At 33.6% G+C, this 21,158-nt stretch overlaps 1 protein-coding gene across 12 annotated transcripts in view; it reads right to left on the reverse strand.

Annotated features, from left to right (window-relative positions):
- LOC124957665 overlaps positions 1–21,158 on the reverse strand; it is a 241,037-nt gene that overhangs the window by 96,889 nt on the left and 122,990 nt on the right. For 11 of the 12 annotated variants that reach the window (XR_007103702.1, XM_047514785.1, XM_047514783.1 and 8 more), the window contains one exon: positions 479–521. The exons of the other annotated variant lie outside the window; for it this stretch is intronic. The gene's annotated coding sequence lies outside the window, so the exon portion shown is untranslated. The remainder of the gene's footprint in view (positions 1–478; positions 522–21,158) is intronic. 12 annotated transcript variants of the gene reach the window in all.

Genomic DNA, 21,158 nt, shown 5'->3' on the forward strand with positions numbered 1-21,158 from the left:
CAAATTTATGATACGTTATGAAAACTTTATTTTGACAAACTATTAGACAATATTTGTGCTTATGTCAGAAATGAATATACACTAATATAGATACAAATTTGCCATGATTATATTTACCGAAAGAATATCCGCTGTGTGTATATGTATGTGAATATAATAAAACATTATTAAAATTTTTATACGACGTACCATTCTCCAAGGACATCCGACAGTGAACATTTATGAGTAACTTTCTAAGTGAGAAAGGTGGAAATTTTTGTTTATAATACATTCTCATTACGTTCGCATTATTTGCGTATTACTTTTTATAATCTCATAATTGCATTATTCGCGATATGCATAAGAGATATCTTACATATATCAAGATAATATATATATATATTTTAATAAATATATGTCATGATGATAATCATAATTCATAGATTAAAATTAAAAGTTAAATAAAAAAAGAAGTATTAAAAAGAAGAAAATAACTCACGAGTAAATATCGACGGTAGATTATTTTCAGTTCTCGTAGTTTTCTGTAACAGAAAAAGAGCAGTACGATAAATAACATATTATCCCGATAAAATTCTTATTTGAAAAAATAATTTTTTTAAATTTTATTTAAACATGAGAGAGAGAGAGAGAGAGAGAGAGAAAGAGAGAGAGGGAGAGACTAACCAAGTTCGACACCATATATGTATCTATCATTATTTCGATGTACTTACGTACGTCTAATTAAACTTAAACCATTCGAAGAATATTCAATTAGTATCGATAGAAGATACAATCGGTCTTGTGGTTCGCCAGTAATTAAGTGTTCGTCTTCGCTAGATTGGAAACTCTAATTGAAGTGTAAGAACTTTCGGTAGTTTCGTTAAGAAAATCACAGTTTCCTAAATTAATTAATACAACAAGGAATATTGATTAACCAAAAGAATTTTTTATCGGTTAAACAACGATCTCTCGTATAAATTTCTGATGACGTTTAACATATTCTTATCCAAAGTCTCCACACTTCAGTTTTTAGTTCCACTATTAGTAAAAGCAGATTTAAGTACTTACTTTGTCTAAGTTTAGCTAACGAATTCGTTATAATCGCATTCGAGCTACCTCTCACGGGTGCAACGGCTTGCAAAGTAACAAACCCACCAAGGAACTGATCGAAACTCCTGGAAGACTTGGCTCTCACCAAAACGGATGAGAAAGGAGGAGGATAACTTCGAAGGTAATCGTCACAGATAAATCGGGTTCTCGCACTTAACGATGTCCTTAATTACACGGCCAACGAAGAGCAGTCTTCGATTTCTCATTGGAAGGCAGATGAGTTTCTTGCCGAGTTAGCAATGCAAGCATTCGAGCTTTAATGCGATCGACGAAAGATACCGTTTTCAATTCATCCTGTGACACCTTCGAAAATCAACGATCGAGTCTTTTATTTTGTATGTCATCAATTTATTTGGACTTGGATTTATTGTAGTAATTAAAATGATATTTTTTTTTTGCTGATTCCTCTTCGTATAATATTAATGTAAATTACAAAATATAAATCTTGTGTATATTTTATTCAAATTCAGATATTATTAAAGTTTCTCCGAGCTTCATTACAAAAGTAGTTAACTTGGTCAAAGGAGTCCAGGTCAATGAATTCTCATTGAAAATTGTTATTTGATGAAAATAGGAAGTACATTATGCTTGCATTGAACAATCTGAAGTAGTTGTACAATTAGAAAATCAGAAGCAATTTATCTATCGAAATTACATCATTGAATCATCAAATTTACAGTACCATACACTGATACAATATTTGTTTTTAACGTAAATGAATAATGACCGTAGCAGAGGAAAATTTACAAAGATGAATAATAGTTTGAAATATTATTAATACGTTCGACATGGTTCAATGTATAGTATACTTTATTATAATTCAATATGATAATATTCAATATTATAATATTATAAATCAATATGAGAACTTCAATTCAACGCTTGTGCAGTATTTTCTTCAATAATTACTATGTTAACAGAAAGAAATAACGCAGTTAAAATTTAGTTTCCTTTTTTTTCTTTTCTATTATTTAAAGAACCTTTTATAATCAATAATCTGTGAGAGTCGTCATAGGAGCAGAAAAAGGGCAAATAATTTCCTCTTATTAAAGTCTTTGGGCCAATCTCTAAAATTTCGTTGAAAAATTTAATTATTTTATATATAGAGAGCATACAGAAAGAGAGAAGAAGGGAGAAAGAGAGGAAGAGAAAGAAAGAGAGAAGGATAGAGAGAGATGAAGGTAAAGAACAGACCATTTTGAATTACGACGGATGCGAAAGATGTGCTTGGCATAGAGCCAAACCGTTTTCTCCAGCGCGATAAGCAAATCTTCTATAATGTGAGCTAAACTTGAAAAGGGAGAAAAAGAGTAGAAGAAGGAGAAAAAGAAAATAAACATGGATATGCACAGGCTTAAAAGGAAGAAATAATCAAACAAAGAATAAAAAAAAATTATTTGATAATACCAACAATTTCAAAAATTTCAAAAGAATTCGAAGAAAATTCTTCGCATGAATGTCGCGAAGAATTAGTTTTAAGCGACATTATCTTTGTATGATCAATTATAATCATTCTGAAAAAAATAAAAATGTTATTTAAATTATAATTTTTCTTTTCTATTTCAAAGAGAAAATAAAGACGCGTTTTTGAAGAAACAAAATCTTAATAAACTTATTAATTGTTATAAAAGCTAATGGGTATCCGTTGCTATTCTTCTCTTTGTCTTATATAATTATATAACAAAATGAAACTGAAGTGAAATAATAAACAAATAATAATACCGAGTATCGTATATAAATATGAAAATAAGAGGAAAGTAGGATGCAGAATTATAAAAATCCCTTGGGGAAAATTATACTTTTTTTTTAGAGACAAAAAAATTTTGAGAAAGAGATTATTTTAGATCGAAATAAACGAGAAGACGTTTATATCATAAAGATTCCAATATCTTTTCAAGATTTCGTGGCTCTTCAAGTTTTCTCAGGACGGTCGCGCTGATTACGAAAATCTTGAGATTTCAAAGTAAGTACCCAAAGTTTTCTTATCCGATAATGCTTGACGATTCGAATTCATAATCTGCGTGCCTGTCGCTAGATCAGCATTTAAAACTTCATCGAAAGTTGCCTTGTGAAAATACTCGGATCGAACGACGGAAGTTCTTTCATTTGTCATCGACCAATTCATTTCAGGACGTTTGATGATCGTTCCGAAATGTCCTCGCCTCTTTAAAACGAAAAGTCACAAACCTCCCTTTTATAGATTACTATGAAAGTATTATAAAAAATATATCAAATTGAATTGAATTAATAATGATTGATCATTTAAAGATTACGAAGATAATGGTTGGATGATTATTTTAAAAATGTTTAAACAATCATACACCTAATATTGATAATCGTTCAATCAAAATTAAAGATAATCGCGCGTGTAACTCTGTACGTTTCACCAACGACTCGACGAAGTTAATTTAAATCCATTATTCTTTGACATCTCGAAGATACCATTAATCTAATCGTGACTTCGTGAACCACGTACTTAAATATTAGATTTTCGATATAATATATTATATATCGTACTATAGGAAATGCTGAAACGCGAGATCGGACCGATGAAAAACAATTTGTTACATGTCAAACGCAGTCTCATTTTTAATTTTCTCGAAAATAAAAGGAAGGAAACAATTCGCGATAGGAGGAAAGAGCGGGTAGTATGTGGGTACTGTGTAAAGTATTAGCTTCGATAGAAGCCTCACGCGGTGAGGTAACCGCGATAAAAGCGAAACCTCGGAATCCATGCTGCTCGATTTTAAATGCAAGTATCTTCACCTTTATTTCGTCCGTATTTAAATGCAGCTATTCATCTCACTCAGTTGGAATTTAAATGGCTACTTAAATAATATTGTTCTCACTATCTCGCTCGGTCTCTTTCTCTCTGACTTTTCTTTCTGACTTCTCATGGAAACAGGATAATTTCTTTTTTAAAGTAATCATAAAAAATAAACGCAGGGAAATATGTAAGTTTTAATTCTATTAACAAACAGTTATTAAGGTCGCTGGAGAAATTAATGGCATCTCTTTTTTTTTTTCGACGAAACGAAGAACGATTAACATATTTGCACATCGCTTTCGTACTATTGATATTAATTTATAATGATAGTAAGTAATCTGTTTCTCTACTATTTTCATTAGTCAAAATTTAATCGTAGGAGTAGTTTAAAATGAATTTCTAGTTTATTTACGTGCTTTCCAAAGTTTCCTAACTCTTTCACTCGATACTCTCTTTGTTGAATATAAGTTTTTGGCGATTCTCGATTCATAAAATCTTAAGATATTCGAAATTCCAAGAGTCGAGAGAAGAATCGTCTATTGTTTAGCGTCTTTTACGGGTGAAAGGTTAATCGAACTACTAAAGAAGATTCAAGAGGTTTAAAAAGAGGTCTTAACTCTCGACCAACTGGTAATAAAGCGGCTTACTCACTTCTTAGCCGACAGCACCACGATGCCCCGATCGCACCGCAAAATTGCCAAAGTTACCAACCTTCTATCCTTAATGCACTTTTCCAATCCGAGATTCCCCCTCTTTTTCTTTATAAGTTCGTCTTCGATTGGAAGAAGTAAAAGTGATGATCTTGTCGACTTATCAATCTAATCGTATCTTCGAAGATTAAAACGATTATTCGATGCATGGATGACGAAAAAATAGAGATTTTTATTTCTTTTTTTAAAGGACCGTATTTTTCTTAACATTTAATGTCATCGTAATAGGATTATCGTTAAATCAAAATTATTTTACAAAATCACAATAATATCGAATAACAATACTTTTATCCGAATAAATGGTTTTAATAATTTTTCATATTAACGAATAAATTAAACCGAAGTATGGTAAAGAGCATGATGAATAAACATTAATGAAGCTTCCGATAGTATCAGGAAGTCTTTATGGTACCACACTATTCATACACTATACGCCCAGCCAACACATAATACACTGTACAGCTTAGTATAAATAAGTTATAAAATATAAAGAAGCTTTAATATTTACAGCGTGTTTTTTTTGCAATCTGTCTAATGATGTTTATTGATTGAAAAATAGAATACACAAAAAATCTTCTTTCGTAAATCATATTACGTGCTTCTTATTTTTAAATTTATAAATACTTCTTTATGTCAAGAATTTTATATTAAAAACATTTTTGTTATTCGAATCTAAAGTCTAGATCAATTTGTCATAGAATATTGACGTTGTAACAATATCGACATTTTTAAACGGAACCAAAAATGTGAATGTCGGAGACATAACCTTTTAAACAAAAGATAGAAAATATAAAAAATATTGTAGCTACGAAATGCTTTTTAATTTTCTATTCCTATCAAGTCCAACCAACTGCGATAAAACGTACAAATCTCAAAGGTAAAAGACAGTTAAAAAAAATATAAAACATACACACTACGATGCAATTTCGTAGTTACGTCAAACCCAACAAAGGAAAGAACAATTTTTCCCATGAAAAAAAAAGAAAAAAAAAAAAAAAGAAAGAAAAAGAAAAGAAGACTTTATTCTCTTTTCTCGGGAATTTCTATTCCCGAAAGAAAAACGGAGAAGGAATAAGAAAAGAAATAAAAAGAAAAAAGAAAAGGAAAAGTAGAAGACGTCATTCCGTGAGGGATCGTGTGATAGAATGGAAAGATTCCAGTTCCGAGTGATGATCAGAGCAGCAGAAAGATTCAGGTGATGTAATGACCGAGATGTTAGGACTGAGGTAAACTAGTTCGCGAGTTAGTCGTATTTGCGAGGGTCGAGACGAGAAGAGGATAAAGAAGCAGGTGGAGCTTGTAGACACTATCCCTCTTTCTCTCTCTCTCTCTCTCTCTTCCTCTCTTCCCCTTATTTCGCTTAGACTCTAGATCCCTAACCTCCATCTCTTTCACCCACTCTCTCGCTTTCCTTCTTACTACCATGTCTAAAAGTTTTATATGTATGTACACCCTGGCTCCGAAAGCGACTCCGATATACCGGTGGAAGAACTTTGCTAAAATATCCGTCCACGCAAAGTGCAGAGACGTAAATTGCATCGAGTACTGCAATGCCGAAGATATGAAGGTGGAATGAACGAAAAATAAGAGAGAAGAAGAGAGTCAATGAGAAAGAGAGCAACACAGAGAGAGAGAGAGAGAGAGAGAGAGAGAGAGAAAGAGAGAAAGTAGGCACACAATAGTGCACAATTCGTTGACCTATGCTGATATTTTGCCCTCGCTTTTAAGACTTCTCCTCAGGATCCGTGCGTCTTTTTATCGTACGCGACAGTAACGACTACTGTCAACTTTTTACGTGCTATCGTGATGAAAACTTTTCGAGAGGGCGAATATTAAGTCGTAGAAAGGATTAAAGTAGAAATGAGCAAGCACAAGTACGAAATTACGAAGGAAATATATTTTGCAATTCCTTCTTACATCGACGACTGAACTTGACTTTTAAATCAGACATAGAAAAATTTCAAGACCAAAAATTTCTCAGACCTATGCATCTCGAAAACTGTTATATTATGAATATGTACATACATCTAATGAATATGTATATCGTGAATATGATTCACTTCTTCGACCCAGAGTTTTTCTCAACAAAAATTATACCATTCGTCGAAATCCCTTTTTTCTTTTTTTCTTTTTTACTTATTGAATTTGCAATCGTTATCTACGCCGTTTAATCTGCCGAAACGTGAGTTGTTTATTGAATAAACTATAGAACATGCTTGTCTGTCGATTTCCGGCAGAACATTGAAATTATATGGTGCATGAGAAAAATTCGTTAACCGAAAATTCACCTACCGACGTTCGCACGAGTTTATCGTGGGACCGACGACTGCAGTGAATTTAAAATTGTCGTCTGTACCGTGTTGGCTCTGCTTTTATTCCATTTCGTTACATTTTATTTTATTTTGTGTTTTCTGTTAATTTTCATCTCAAATCATTTTATTCCGTGCATAGAGCCGTGGCGTTTGATGATCTCTCATTTTCGATTGTTTACGATACGCGTCAATGCAGTGTCAACTAAATCATATTTATATTATTATATGATCGGTCATTTAATTTTCGGTAATGAAACAGACACAACTTGAATGATCATATAACTGTTTTATCGATACGATTAAAATCTGTTGCCACACCACTCTGTGTGTACTGCCTCTCTCTCTCTCTCTCTCTCTCTCTCTCGGCAGATAAAAATAGATTAATAGAGGAAAAGAATTAAAAAATATAGCTCCGATATTTCTCCAGACGAGTATACCCTGTCAAACTGTGTATCTTTCTACGTATATACATCTTTCAAGAGAAGATAGGACGCATCTCACGAGGGCTAAAATAGATAATATATCCTCCTACCGTCGCTATAGGCTTTCACGGTATAAAGAGGAAGAGAGAACCTTATTTCTAATTCACGAATGTAGTCTGCTGGTTTTTCTACGTCGTGCTAGACGTACAATACGAAGAAAATGTTTTTACCAATTTCATGTACTACTCGAAGCATACTCCTGAAATAAAATTCAAGGTTATTTATTCCTATAAAATCATTCTCCTGTATCCTTTAAATTATCTAAAAAAAGTAGAATCGAGCAATGACTTCGTTCTTTACAATCTAAAGGACTCTGCCGATTAATGTAAAAGTAAGAAAATCGTTAAATCATTTAGCATTATACATATATAAGAAAAATATATAAATTAAATTCGATCGAATTTAATTAATCTTTTTTGTTTCAATTCTTCATCACAATTGTTATATTTACGAACTTAAAAATCTATATACTTTGTTATTAAAACGACTTTGTCACAATATAATAAATTTGATTAATTCTACTTTGTAAAATCGAAGGTAAAGTTTAACAGTCCTATGTTAAAAGAGTATGATCGTTTGTCTGAAACATGTCACGCGCGTCGTGAAGCGCTTTCGGAAAATTGCGTTTCCCTCGTAAGTCGAGTCAAAGTCCCTCCATCTTCCATTAATTGGCTCTCAAAGGTCGATGGCAAGACTTTCCGTTTAACGATCTCCCACTTTCCTGTCACGAGAAACTCACGTGCATTCTTAACGACAAATTAAACTCCTATCGTTTCCTTCACTCTTACGGATAATATCTATTTCGTGTTTTGGGATTATTTCTTTTTAACAAATAACAAAGAAATATTTCTATTTTAAGATTCTATTTGAATTCAAATGTAGTAAGAGAATTAATTCTACGAATAAACATTAAGCCATCATTGAGCTTTGTTTCGAATTTTGTTATGTATTTAGGAAGTTGCCAAAGATCAGTATAGTATCACCTGGCTGACTAATGAAGGGTACGTTAAAATGCAAGCACTTTCCGTTTTGGTACACGATGAGAAAGCTCGTTTTATCTTAAAGTTTGTAAATAGACACACTATTCAGTCCTTTACTTAATCATCCTCTTGGCTTGTTTCATTAGTCTCACTTCCGCCTACTACTTTTACTAATTAAGCGCTCAAATGCCATCAACGGATTACAGGTTTACGGTATTAAAGGACACGATTAGCCTGGTCCACTTAATGCTATCTTCACGTCATTTCTCTTTTCCTTTCCTTCTCTCTCCCTCTCTCTCCCTCTCTCTCTCTCTCTCTCTCTCTCTCTCTCTCTCTCTCTCTCTCACTCTTTCTCACGTCTTTTATCACAGCGAGGATATCAATAATTATATATTAATAAATCAAATTCATTTATGTAACTTGATATCTAGCTGCATATAGAGTATCAAAGTGAATCTCATGCTAAATCGTACCTAGAACATACTCTGACGAGAACTTGTGTCGATCTCATTAAGGTGGTGCAAATTGATTGCGTTAGAACATTAGTTTCTTGTCCGAAGGTAAGAGCCATAATTGAATCACCACCACTCCGAGTCGTGCTATAAGCATTAAGCTTTCTCTGTCCCTCTAACCGCACATAGACCAAAGCATCTCAAGTAGTAGCGTGCATTAGGTTAAAGATCAGAAACTCTGCATGGCCTAATGTAATCGAGTATTCCTGTAATATGTAATAATCTTCATCCTGAATTTAGAAATTTGCGACCTTAATAGATAAGATAAGATTGCAAAAAATTATGAATCGTAAAATTTCGTTTCATTATTATGATCCAATTTTTATTTTTAACTTAAAAATTATATAGAAAAATCTTTAAAACACGAGAATTTACAAAGTTTTATGAATTATTAAAGCAAAAAGCAAAATATGTAATATTCTTAAACAATCGAAGAAAGGAAGAAATAAATAAAATAATTCCCGTCCTTTTCCTTCTAGTTTCATTCTAAGCTCTTAAAAATCTCTTTCTTATTTTCCATAAGTCCAGTGTATCTCCTCACAACAAAGACTTATTCTTTCTTTCTCTTCGTCATGTTCTAGGTACTCTACGACAACGAGCCAGAACTTACGGTCGTTGCTCGTATACGGGTCATTCACATCGTAGCAAACTCGGTAAGTAGGCATACTAACTAGTACGGTACTTGACCATCCACCTTGCTCGTTTCGACAGCCCTCTCATACCTTCCGTTATACTAATTACACGTCGAACAAGCGTTGACTCCGTCGTTCAATGAGGACCGGGCCAACAAGGCCGACCGGTAGAAAGGATTAAGGTGGAACACATTTCTCTCTCTCTCTCTCTCTCTCTCTCATTTTGCATACGTGTCTACCTATATATATATATATATATATATATATATATATATATATATATATGTCTCTCACTCCCTCTCTTTCTTCCTCACTCTTCCTCTTTCTTACTATCTTTATCTCTCTTGTTCTATACCACCTGATTGCAGCTGGGTAGTACGGAAGAGCTCGTAACCGCACGGACACGTGTAAACGTTATAATTAACGTAAATACATTGGGCCTTTGTTAGATCTAGTACAATAGATATCGACGTTATTGTTAAGTAAACTGATATAATATAAAAAGAACATCTCCAAGCGTGGAAATGCAAAAAATGTGATCTTTCAAATATCTACATATTCATCTTTTTCGTTTTTATAGATTTATAAAAATATATTGATCGATTCTTTTCTCTTTCTCCTTTTTTCTCCCCTCTTTTTTTTTTTTTTTTCTTTCGACACGAATTAATTACGTTTCAAATGTTTCATCTGCTATAAGCATTTAAAATGTCATTCCAGGAGATAGTAAACTTTTGCTTTGAAAAGTAAATTTCAAAGTGCATAGAAAGATAATATATAAAGGTAAGAAATTATGTTGTCCTTTTTATCATGCTCTTTATTAATCGATAATGCATGAAATTAATTAATCATTGTATAAACCGTAATATTAATATCTTGACATTTATTATTTATGATTGCTATCAAGTATTATTTATAAAGTATTTTATTGTATCATTTGTAGCAAAATATTTGCCGATACAAGTTGTTTCCATGAGCCATTATTTAAAAAGAAGATAAGAAAGTGTAAAGTAAGTAAGTAGCTACAAGACAAATTGTATCATTGAATTTCCAGTAGTATGAACTTTGAAAAAGTCAGACATTATTCGTTTATTTTATCTGATATTAAAAATAAAACGGCTTTACGTGGTTTAAGAAAATAAGCTTTAATGGAATTCGATGTTATCTATCGTCGGCAAAATTACTTGCAATATTTTATGACGTAATACGTGAAAAAGGAAACGAATATAAAGAAAAAGAAAATAAAAAGAGAGAAAGAAATATAAAGAGTGAAAAATCAGAACCATTACAGTTGGACGTTTATGAAGAATTCGACGTATACTTCGCAATTTAATCATCCTAAACTTTCTTTCTTCCTCTCTCTCTCTCTCTCTCTCTCTCTCTCTCTCTCTCTCTCTCTCTCTCTCTCTCTCTCTCTGTCTCTGTCTCTCTCTCTCTCTCTTTCTCTTCTGCGTCTAGGGGGACGTAAGATAAGAGATCAAAAGATATTTGTCACGTGTCTGAAACGTTGGAGAAGTTAACATTGTAGTTTTCAAGGTTATATGTCAAAGTAACAAAAACGATTGCAAGAGTGATTCGTTTAAAAGAAATGAATGATTGAAAAAATGATTTGTTTGAAGAAAAGTATAAGGAAAGATAAATCGATAGAGAAAATGAGAGAAAGATAACTCATGCTGAAGAAAACGTGAGAAAGATATCTTCTTTAATTCGTCCATATCCTATCTCATATCCTTTCTCTTTAAGTATTTCCGTGTAGAAATTGTAAAATTAGGAATTGATTCACAAACTCATCGATCGAGTAAATTCAGGATCGTTTTTGGACGATGTTGCAACTTGCATCGTAGATCTGAAAAGGTCGTAAAAAATTTATAAAAAAAATGAAATAATTACCAATGTTACATCGGCAATCTTCATTTTGTCATTTAATTTTTCTTTCCTGCGATTAACAGCAAGAAGATTAGAAAAACGAAAGACGATGATCTTTTGGTCTTTGACGAAATGGAACTAGTTAATTCGTCGCTTGAAAACATTCTCTTTAAAGAGACGAATAAATTCGCCTAGTGCTTTTGTCGAGACCTAGTAATTACTCGATGCAAATTAAGTTTCTTTAATAAAACGTATTCCGTTAAATGCCAGAGACATAGAATACAACGAAAGTTTTTAACTGTTTTGAAGAAAATTAAGTCTGTTCTAATGGCATTATATATATATATATATATATATTTTTTATCTTCTTATCAAAGTAAATAAATGTTAGTAAATTTTTTAAACGAAAATATTGAATCACTTTTCTACGTATATCAAACGTAAAAACTTAGATAAAACGTGAAACAATGTAATCGCATTCGTAACAAGTTTTTTCATCTCACTTCCTTTTTTCACATTCATTCTTGATGCTATCTTCCATGCTATCTTCCCTTGTCGATATAACTTTATTACAGACTGCATTCGTCAATGTCTATCACTGTTAACTTGGGAAATCGACATTTTTCATTCTGTTACATAAAAATAGATTCAGAATATCTAAATGATAGAAATTCAACGTAATTGAATTTAAAGAATTTTTTTATTAATTTATCTTGAAATATCTCAGATCAGGAAATTATTCGTTTAATACTTATGTTCGTATTAAAGATCTTTTAATTATCGTAATAAAAACATGAATAAAAACTAGGAAATATATCAAAGTTTCGGAATTGAAAGTCTGTATCTTTATCTTCATTTTGATACAAAGAGAGAAAGAAAGAGAGAGAGAGAGAGAAGGGGGGGGAGAGAGAGTGAGAGAGAAAGAGGAAAAGCGTCGATATCATCTCGACATTTTCGGACGAAGGAATAGGAGGGCACGATAAACGTCGTCTTCCAATCCCGATTTCCATCGTGTTATACGCGCCGAACCATTCCTATAAATCGTCGAATCGAAAACGTAGAGAAGGGGGAAAGAGAGGAGGAAGTGGGAGAATACATTATCCATCGAATGGAGAAGCTCATTCGTGAATGGATCTGGATACATTCGATGTTGGTAATCCTTTGCCCATGGTAGAATGAGGTCGTAGAGGTGAATCTGCGAGAAACCTATTCGACGATGGAAGAAATGTTTGTGGTATTGCACGCAATGTTGCGACTTTTTCTAACCTTCTATACTTCAATGGGATCTGCATATGTATGTATGTATTTTACACGTATATATGTCTATTTGGTGCTAGTATTTCATGTGGTATATATATATATATATATATACGAAAAATATCTAGAAATCCTTTAACCACGAATGAAATTTGTATTCTTGTTGAATATCCTCTCGAATCTTGATTAGAAAGTTGATTAGAAAATCTTAAAACGTCGTTGTAAATTCATATCTATTAGACGAGTAGTTAATGTAATTCAATTAAAAAATAATGAAAAATAAATAGTATATTTCAAAATATTCGATATTAATTATATTAGAAATAGGCAAATCATAAATGGATTAAATTAGATCATTTGTGTATCAAAAAGTACTTTTAAGCGATATTTGATAAAAAATCGAAAAGAGTTTTTATAGAGGTTACTCCTTTAGCAAAGTAGACTTCGTTCTGTGTTAGATTATCGTAAACTACACGAAATGCGAGTCGCGTGTAAAAGATATCGTGCAACGACGCCCGTGAAAGAAAACATACGTGCCGATGACTCATATCCGCCGATTAACTTGTTCTTACTTGGAAGATACGATAAAATGAAAGATAAATAAAGAGAATAGAATGAGAAAAAGCAAGAGAGCAAGAGAGCAAGAGAGAGAGAGAGAGAGAGAGAGAGAGAGAGAGAGAGAGAGACGAGTAAAGCGTTAATCCTAGATGTCCATGTTGTTCTTTTTGATCTACCATTTAAATCGTATGTGAGATTACATCATATACACACACGCACGCGAGTAATACAAATAAAAGCACATAATCCGACACAAATACGGTTTCAAGTATCGACCACGATAAAGCACGTTTTTCGTACGGTTCTCAAGTGGATACTGTTCAAATGTACACGTGCATTTTGAAAGGGCTACATGGAAGAATAAAGGTCACAGCGTATCGATCGAGAGCACTATTTCATAAACACAAGAAACCAGGTCGGTGGTCGAGTAAAAAGCTTCAGATTAACAATAAGATACGCGTTATATCTTCTTGCTCCTTTTGATATGATATTTACATAAAAGATGTTCTTTTTTTTTTAAATAATAGCTCGATATACATAAATTTGATTATCTTTCTCGATAATATCATGTTATCATTATCTCGATATAGTACTACTAAAAAAAAAAAAAAACATAGAAAGATCATCACAAAATAATTTCTTTTCTCTGAGAATTTCTCAAAATAGAGATATATGGAAGAAAATACATAATTACAATAATTTTTCCATGAATTTTTACAATATTGAAGGATGGATGTACGACGGTAAAACATTATTATATACGATTTGATGTACATATGTACAATAAAATCTAATACCCTTTAATCTAAAAAAGATGAATGTTTATTCATATATATATATATATATATATTTATATATATATATATATATATATATATATATATATGTTATATAAAAAAACGTTTGATTATCGTTTTATCATAAATTAATCATCGGTGGAACATATCTATGATGATCCATTCTTTTATATATTTACTTGAAAATCTCTAGATTACCTTCGGATCTATTCGCATTCGTTCTCATTCAATGCAAAGTACGCGATTAGTAGAAGAAGAAAGCTTTCGTGTGCGAATTGTTCCACCTCGCAATAAGCGTACGCGCGAATGCATACGCATTATGAAAATCCTCGTCGATAGGTAAGCGTGGTGCATGGTACTCACGAAGGAAATTGCGCGACGCTTATTATGAAACTTGAGCGACGAGCTCATGTGGCAGGGTTGGTGAAGTCTCACGTTCATAATGCCACTTACAAAAGGATATCGATGTTACCCACTCCCTACGTCGTCTGTGCGTCTACATGCGATATAAATGCACTCTGAATCCCTCCTTTAACGCTTTGTCTCTCTTACTCACACATACATTTTCTTCTTTTCTCTCTCTCTCTCTCTCTCTCTCTCTCTCTCTCTCTCTTTGATTTTGCTTAATACACTATCTTGCTAATGCAATTTCCTAGAAACTTAAAATGACCATTTATTTACTTTTCTTGCTAATCACTTAAATAATTTACATTTGAAAAACTTATTAAAATAAGTGAATAAAGGAAATTTTTTTTTCGATTTAACACTAAACTAAAAAAACTTCTTCGAAGATATTTTCGCAAATAATCTTTGCTAGAGAGAGAGAGAGAGAGAGAGAGAGAGAGAGAGAGAGAGAGAGAGAGAGAGAGAGAGAGAGAGAGAGAGAGAGAGAGAGAGAGAAAGAGAAAGAGAGAGAAATAATCGACAGATAAAATTTATCCTGTTTTTGATATAACATGTATGTATCTTACATATCCGACTATTTTAGCTACAAAGTACTGCCAAGATATCTTACGATGTCGATATAACTTTCGAAGTAAGAGAGAGAGAGAGAGAGAAAGAGGAAGAAACCGCAAGAGTTGAAGTACTTTGACCGAGTTCTACGAAGATGCACATGCGGAAAAATAAAGACGTCAACGCGAATAGGGATGCTGCGTTTCTCTTGGTTTTCCTTAATACACGCATGCCATATTCTACGAACTATCATTCTCCCTGTTTTACACTGCCTTTACAAGAGTTTAACTCTTGTTCTCGAAGCAACGTTCTCGTGAGAGTGAAATGGACAGAAAGTTTGCGAGTAGATAGATGACTGTCTCATAAAAAAGCGGAGGTTATCACGGTTGTTTCTGCTAGTACAAGCATAATACTCTATCGCGAAATAGTAAGATCAACGTTCCGTGACGAACGACACGGTCATAAAATAGAAAACAAACTCCCCCCCGTGGAGTGAAAGTTTTCTTGGAAAATAAAAGAGGTTTCTAGTACGATGCAATCATTTTGCGCCCTTCGGGATGTCTTAATTGAAAGAAAAAGAAAAATAAATAAATAAAAAAGAAAAAGAAAAGAGATATCTCTTTTAACGAAACGAATCTAGCGAAGTCTTACAACGGAGTATTATCTTCTAAGATTTTTAATTATACTCAACTTTGTAGGAAAACCGTACTCGTAAATTTTTTATTAAGACATGTACTCTAAGTCTGAATATATCGAATATATTAAATAGAAAAAGACTATAACTTAATTGTATAAAAATATTATAAGAAATAACAAGCCTTTAGATAAACAGAAACCATTATAGATACGTAGTTTTACGAAAGTCACGAAGATGTAAGTAATTGCAAGAGGAAAGACTGTGACTCCAAAAGACGTTCTCTGAAAACATGAAGCCGAACAAAGGGAAGAATGGAAGACACACTTTATCTTGAGCATCGCTGATGCAATCGGCAGTTTCAAGAACCGCTCCATCGAGTTCACCAATTACACTACAAAAGACTCGAAGACTCGCAGTCAAAGTGGAAGCGTGATCGGAACGAGAAGACGCGGAAGGTCGTATCTTATTGAAGTAACTACTTCAAAATAGGGAAAGAAAAAAAAAACGAAAAAGAAGAAGTAAAAGAAGAAGGAAAAGATAAAACCATGACTAGCATAAATTTGATTGTGATGGTTCACCGGTGTTTCGAGTGATTCAAGTTTTAACGAAATGTAAGATATAAGAAACGAGGAAAACGCTATATCGTACTTGTTTCGTTGCCTTGGCGCACGATAGAATCCAAAATGGACGTCCTGTTTTCCCAACTTGCACGCGATCAGAACCCACGAGAAATAGTCATCATAAATCGATCGAGGTTATCTAGGTCCTCAAGAATTTTCTCTCTTTCAATTCCATGACTATTTTTTGATGTATTTAAATTATTCGAAAGACACATTGGAAGAGAGCATTTTTTCATGAAATATCGATTATAGTTTTCATTAAAATCATCATTATCTTCTTCGTGGTTAGGAATATACAAAGAAAAGAAGATAAAATAAAATGAAAGAAGTAACGAGTGGAAGGAAATCATGGAAGGTAGAAGAGATCGTGCCCTATCGTGCAGCCGCTGTTGGAAGTCAGGAGCGTTATCGCAAGTCGACAACGTTAAGTTGGTTGGTTCCCGAGTAGCTGTCGGGTTCGATCCATCATTCTCTCGTTCCAGTAGACTCCCGATACCACTCCGAGAAACCACACATGTCCGTAATGTGGCCGAATAAGAGAGAAGGGAGACTGAATCAAGTCGAATCGAATCGAGTCGAGTCGTTGTCTATCTACTAAAGGGTACTTGGAGTAGGTCTAGTGCTGATGTTGCTCTTGGACCTACCCTTTGCCATCATTTTCTATCTTCCTCTCTCTCGTTCGGATTTGTTCGGCTCTCATCGTCAAGTCTTGACCAACACGATGGACACGACGAAGACGTCTCGTTTCAACTCGGACCGGAGAATGGATAGGATGATGGTTCTTGGTCTGCTTTACTTCCTTCCTTCCTTCCTTCCTTCCTTCCTTCCTTCCTTCCTTCCTTCCTTCCTTCCTTCCTTCCTTCCTTCCTTCCTTCCTTCCTTCCTTCCTTCCTTCCTTCCTTTCCTTTAGAGTCGAGGGAAGGCTGCCTCGTTTATCAAGAGCGTGATGAAGCTGTTGGGTTAAGCGGCAGCCTTGGCATAAGCAAACCGCTCGTCTTATCTCGAATCGCCCAACGTCTTGTTAGAAAGTCTCTCCCACCCTCTTCCCTTCAACATTCTCTCTCTTTCCTCCTCTCAGATTCTAGATCCTTCCTTTTGAATTTTATTCAACGAGCTACCTTTTTAACTACGCTTTTTCTTAAACATTACAAAAAAAGCGGAAACTTTGACCTTCGTGCTAATAAGGTGCTTCTCGTTATTCCGACTTAAATTGTACGGATGGAATTAGTTTCTACGAATATTTTGATAATTTTTTAATCATCATTACTTTCTCCACGCATATCTATTCTCCGATTGATTACAAGAATGCGTAAGTTCCTTTGATGCAATGATAAAGTGACTGATAGAATAATCCACCAGCGAAGTTTCGACTGAAACTGGTCTTGAGGTTAACCTAAATCAAACGAATATTGAGCTTGTTTGAGTTTACTCCGGTTCATACTAGTAACTTTACTTGGGACTCGAGTAAACGATGCTTACAGCAAATACGGTGCGCCTTTGCAAACTTTTCCCTTTTATCGAAATAAGAGCATCGATTCTGCTCGTTCTGTAATACAATACTTTCATTTTTATCGTGTTTAATTATTCGATATATCCAATCGATATACTTAAATATTAGAAGAGTCTCTCTGCAGAACGTTCAGTAAATATTAATCTAAATTATTTTCTCAATAGCAAAAGTGAAACTTTTTGTAGTTCGAATTTTTTTCGAAGTTTATATTTCATTATTTTCATTAGTATTTTTGTTTGGTAAGTTCTACGCGTGATTAAGCGCATTAAAATAATTTCAGTTATATTCTGTTATTTCGAAAAAAGTTGCATCGCAAAAGAAGAAGAAAAAGGAAGGGAGATTAAATTTTCCGTATACGTGTTTAAAATAACAATTTTGAAGTTGACGGTGGACAAGGTGAGTACCCACGAGTAATTTTTAAGAAAGTTCCGTTATAACGACTCACATTTACCGCGAACGTGTACCACGCACTTCAAAAAAATTGCGATAAAAAGGTTTTTCGAGTATACTTCGTACCCAGTCGCCACTATGCTTCGTTCTTTCTTTTCCACTCATTTCTATATATTTTTTCTATTTCTTTTTTTTTTTTACATTCTTTCTACATCGAGCACACGCAAATGCTCGGACATTTTCCTCACGGTATTATAGAACTGGTACGTTTACACGTGTCCACTGGCATTTTAACGAAATGAATTAAAACTAACGTAAAAGAGAAATTTCTGACTTTTAATATCGCGCGAATATATATTGTTATGTATATTGTTATTCTTATGAACTATTTTGAACTAATTCTTCAGCGATACATTGCTCTATTTTTTTTTTATCTCTGATGATTTATTTCATTTTTGAAAATATTAATCGTTACATCTTAAGTTTTATAGATATTCGCATTAATGTGAGCTCGTTAAAAATAACCATCAAAGAAACCTGATAAATTATAATTAAGCTTTAAAATAAAAAGAAAACATCTTCAAAATTTTCAAAAGAAAAAAGAAAAAAAAAAAAGAAAAAAAAATTACTTACCACATTTTTGTAGATTTTTAATATTCTAAAAACGGGGGAGATTATTTACGAGGTGTTTTTTAACGATGGCGAAATTTTTCGTTGATTTTAGAAACTAACCGGAGAGCGGTCGAGCTCATCTTAAAGAAAAGTTTACATGAATGACGTCACTCCGTTTCTTCGCTTATTTTGTCGATAAAAACTTTCGCACGTTTATATAGCTGCGCTTATCATCAGCCCTTTGCTACTTCTAGGTACCTTCTAATCTGGTACACCTGCACCCTTTACAACTTTTCCAAGTCGATCGATAGCCAATAGCCGCAGCAACGAAAACGCAAACATTTTCTACGTGCTGCGCTAAGCGAATGCTCTGAGAAGAAGAAGAAGAAGAAGAAGAAGAAGAAGAAGAACAAGAAGAAATAGAGTAAAATTTTCTTTATCCTTCGTATTTCTAGATTTATGAACGCGAGCTCATAGATTTTTAAGGCAAATTTAAAATGGTAATTCAATAAAAGGCTCGACAGGATGCATGAAAATTAATCTTACTTACCGAATATGCGTGACGTCAAAGCCAGACGGAAAATGTATTTTCTCTCCTACCTATACAGCCCATTCTACCATTTCTCCCTGTTCCTTTTTAAAATGCCGCATCATGCGTGACCCAAATTTCTTTTCTTCGACAATTAGAACATGCCTAACAGATAAATCAAATTTTCCAAATTTTTCTTATTATGTGTAATTGAGATTTATTGTCACGTGGATCAATATCACATATTGTTACAATCGATTGTTCTCGTTCAAAATTTTCCTTAAAGAGAATCGTTGTAAAACAGTAGAAAATTCTGAAATCTAGGAAGAAATTGTGAGTTTTTCTTATCTACGCTCTATATTGAGTAATCCTCTAACCGACTGAAAGAGTCTTGATACAGCGGAATTTTCTACGTTCGAAACTGCTTGCTTGGAAAACGACTTGCAAGCATTCAAGAGAGAGAGAGAGATAGATAGATAGAGAGAGAGAGAGAGAGAGAGAGAGAAGGGGAGGAAAAAGAGCGAGTTTTACTAAAAGAAAGAAAAAAAAAAACGAAATAAGGTAAGGGAAACAGTAGCAAAGTTTGCGAAAAGAAGCTGTAGATAAGGTAACAGTGAAGAAGGGGGTGAAGGGGAGATAGGAAAAGAGAGGAAACGAAAGTAAGAAAACGAGAGAGAGAGAAAGAGAAAAAGGATTGTGAGAGGAGAGAAAAAAGAGAAAACAAGAAAAAAAAAAGAAAAAGAGTACATTTAATGCACGGAAAAGAAGGAACGAAGAGAGCTTGGCCGATAATCTTCTCGTTTATATTACTTTACCACTACATACTTCGAATAGGAACCCTTTCACTCTTTCTCCGTCTCTATGTTCACCTCCTTCTCCTTAACATTTTCTTTTTGCGCGTTCTTCTCGTTTCTATCCCTAAAATGACAATAGTCCCAGTGGTGCTTTCATATTCCTTTACTGACAACCGAGAAACCACCAGTCACGAATACGACAACGATGCTAATGAAATTTTCCAACGCGAAGCAGAACGCGCGAACCACGGTTATGCTATTTCCCTTTTTCTTCCTCTTCTACATCCTCACCGAACCTCCTCCTCCTCCTCCTCCTCCTACTCATTTTTTCTTTTCTCTTCTAGCTCCTTTTTCCAGGCCTGAATCGATAAAAATGACATCTGGTAATGTTGTCCGGCATTCCAGAAAAATAGTTTGCTGCTTGTATTTGCGAGAACGAGCCTTGTGCATCTGATTCTCCTTTCTCTGCTTTGTCGAATGAGAACGGTACGAGTTAGAACGAACATCTTCTTCTTCTTCTTCTTCTTCTTCTTCTTCTTCTTCTTCTTCTTCTTCTTCTTCTTCTTCTTCTTCTTCTTCTTCTTTTTCTCTTTCCTTTTTCTTTCTTTTTCCTCATTAAATCGACGATCGTCTTCTTTCCTCCCTTCGTAAGTTTTCCACAGAAAGTTTGATGAATTTAATCATTTAATGTCTTTCTCCCTGAGGATTTTAAAACGACAACGATATAGAAAAATTCTTCTTTGTCAACATGATCCGTTTGGAAGAACTCCGAGAAATTTATTTTCTTTAGTGTTAGGAAAATTCTATTTATTATATATTGAAATTTTGTATATGTATGTATATGATGTATCTATAGTATTTCGAGTAAAATCGAAAACATTGATATTATCATGCTAGTTTGTTTAATATTTAAAAGATTAAGTAACATGTTTCTATTACTTCGTTAAATGTCATAAGCGTAAAAGAATGATGATTCTATGTTTCTATTAGATGGACATTTAATCGAAGAGAAAAATAAGAAAAAATTCTTTTTCCCTTCGACGTTCGAATAAAGAAAGTCATGTGAAATACTGGACATATGTAAATCGAAGGTAAATGTTTCACGAATCGAACTTTCAAATAGAAAAGTCGTTTCAGGGGAATCATATCAACG

Source organism: Vespa velutina, chromosome 2 (genome assembly GCF_912470025.1).
Source record: "Vespa velutina chromosome 2, iVesVel2.1, whole genome shotgun sequence".
NCBI lineage: Eukaryota > Metazoa > Arthropoda > Insecta > Hymenoptera > Vespidae > Vespa > Vespa velutina.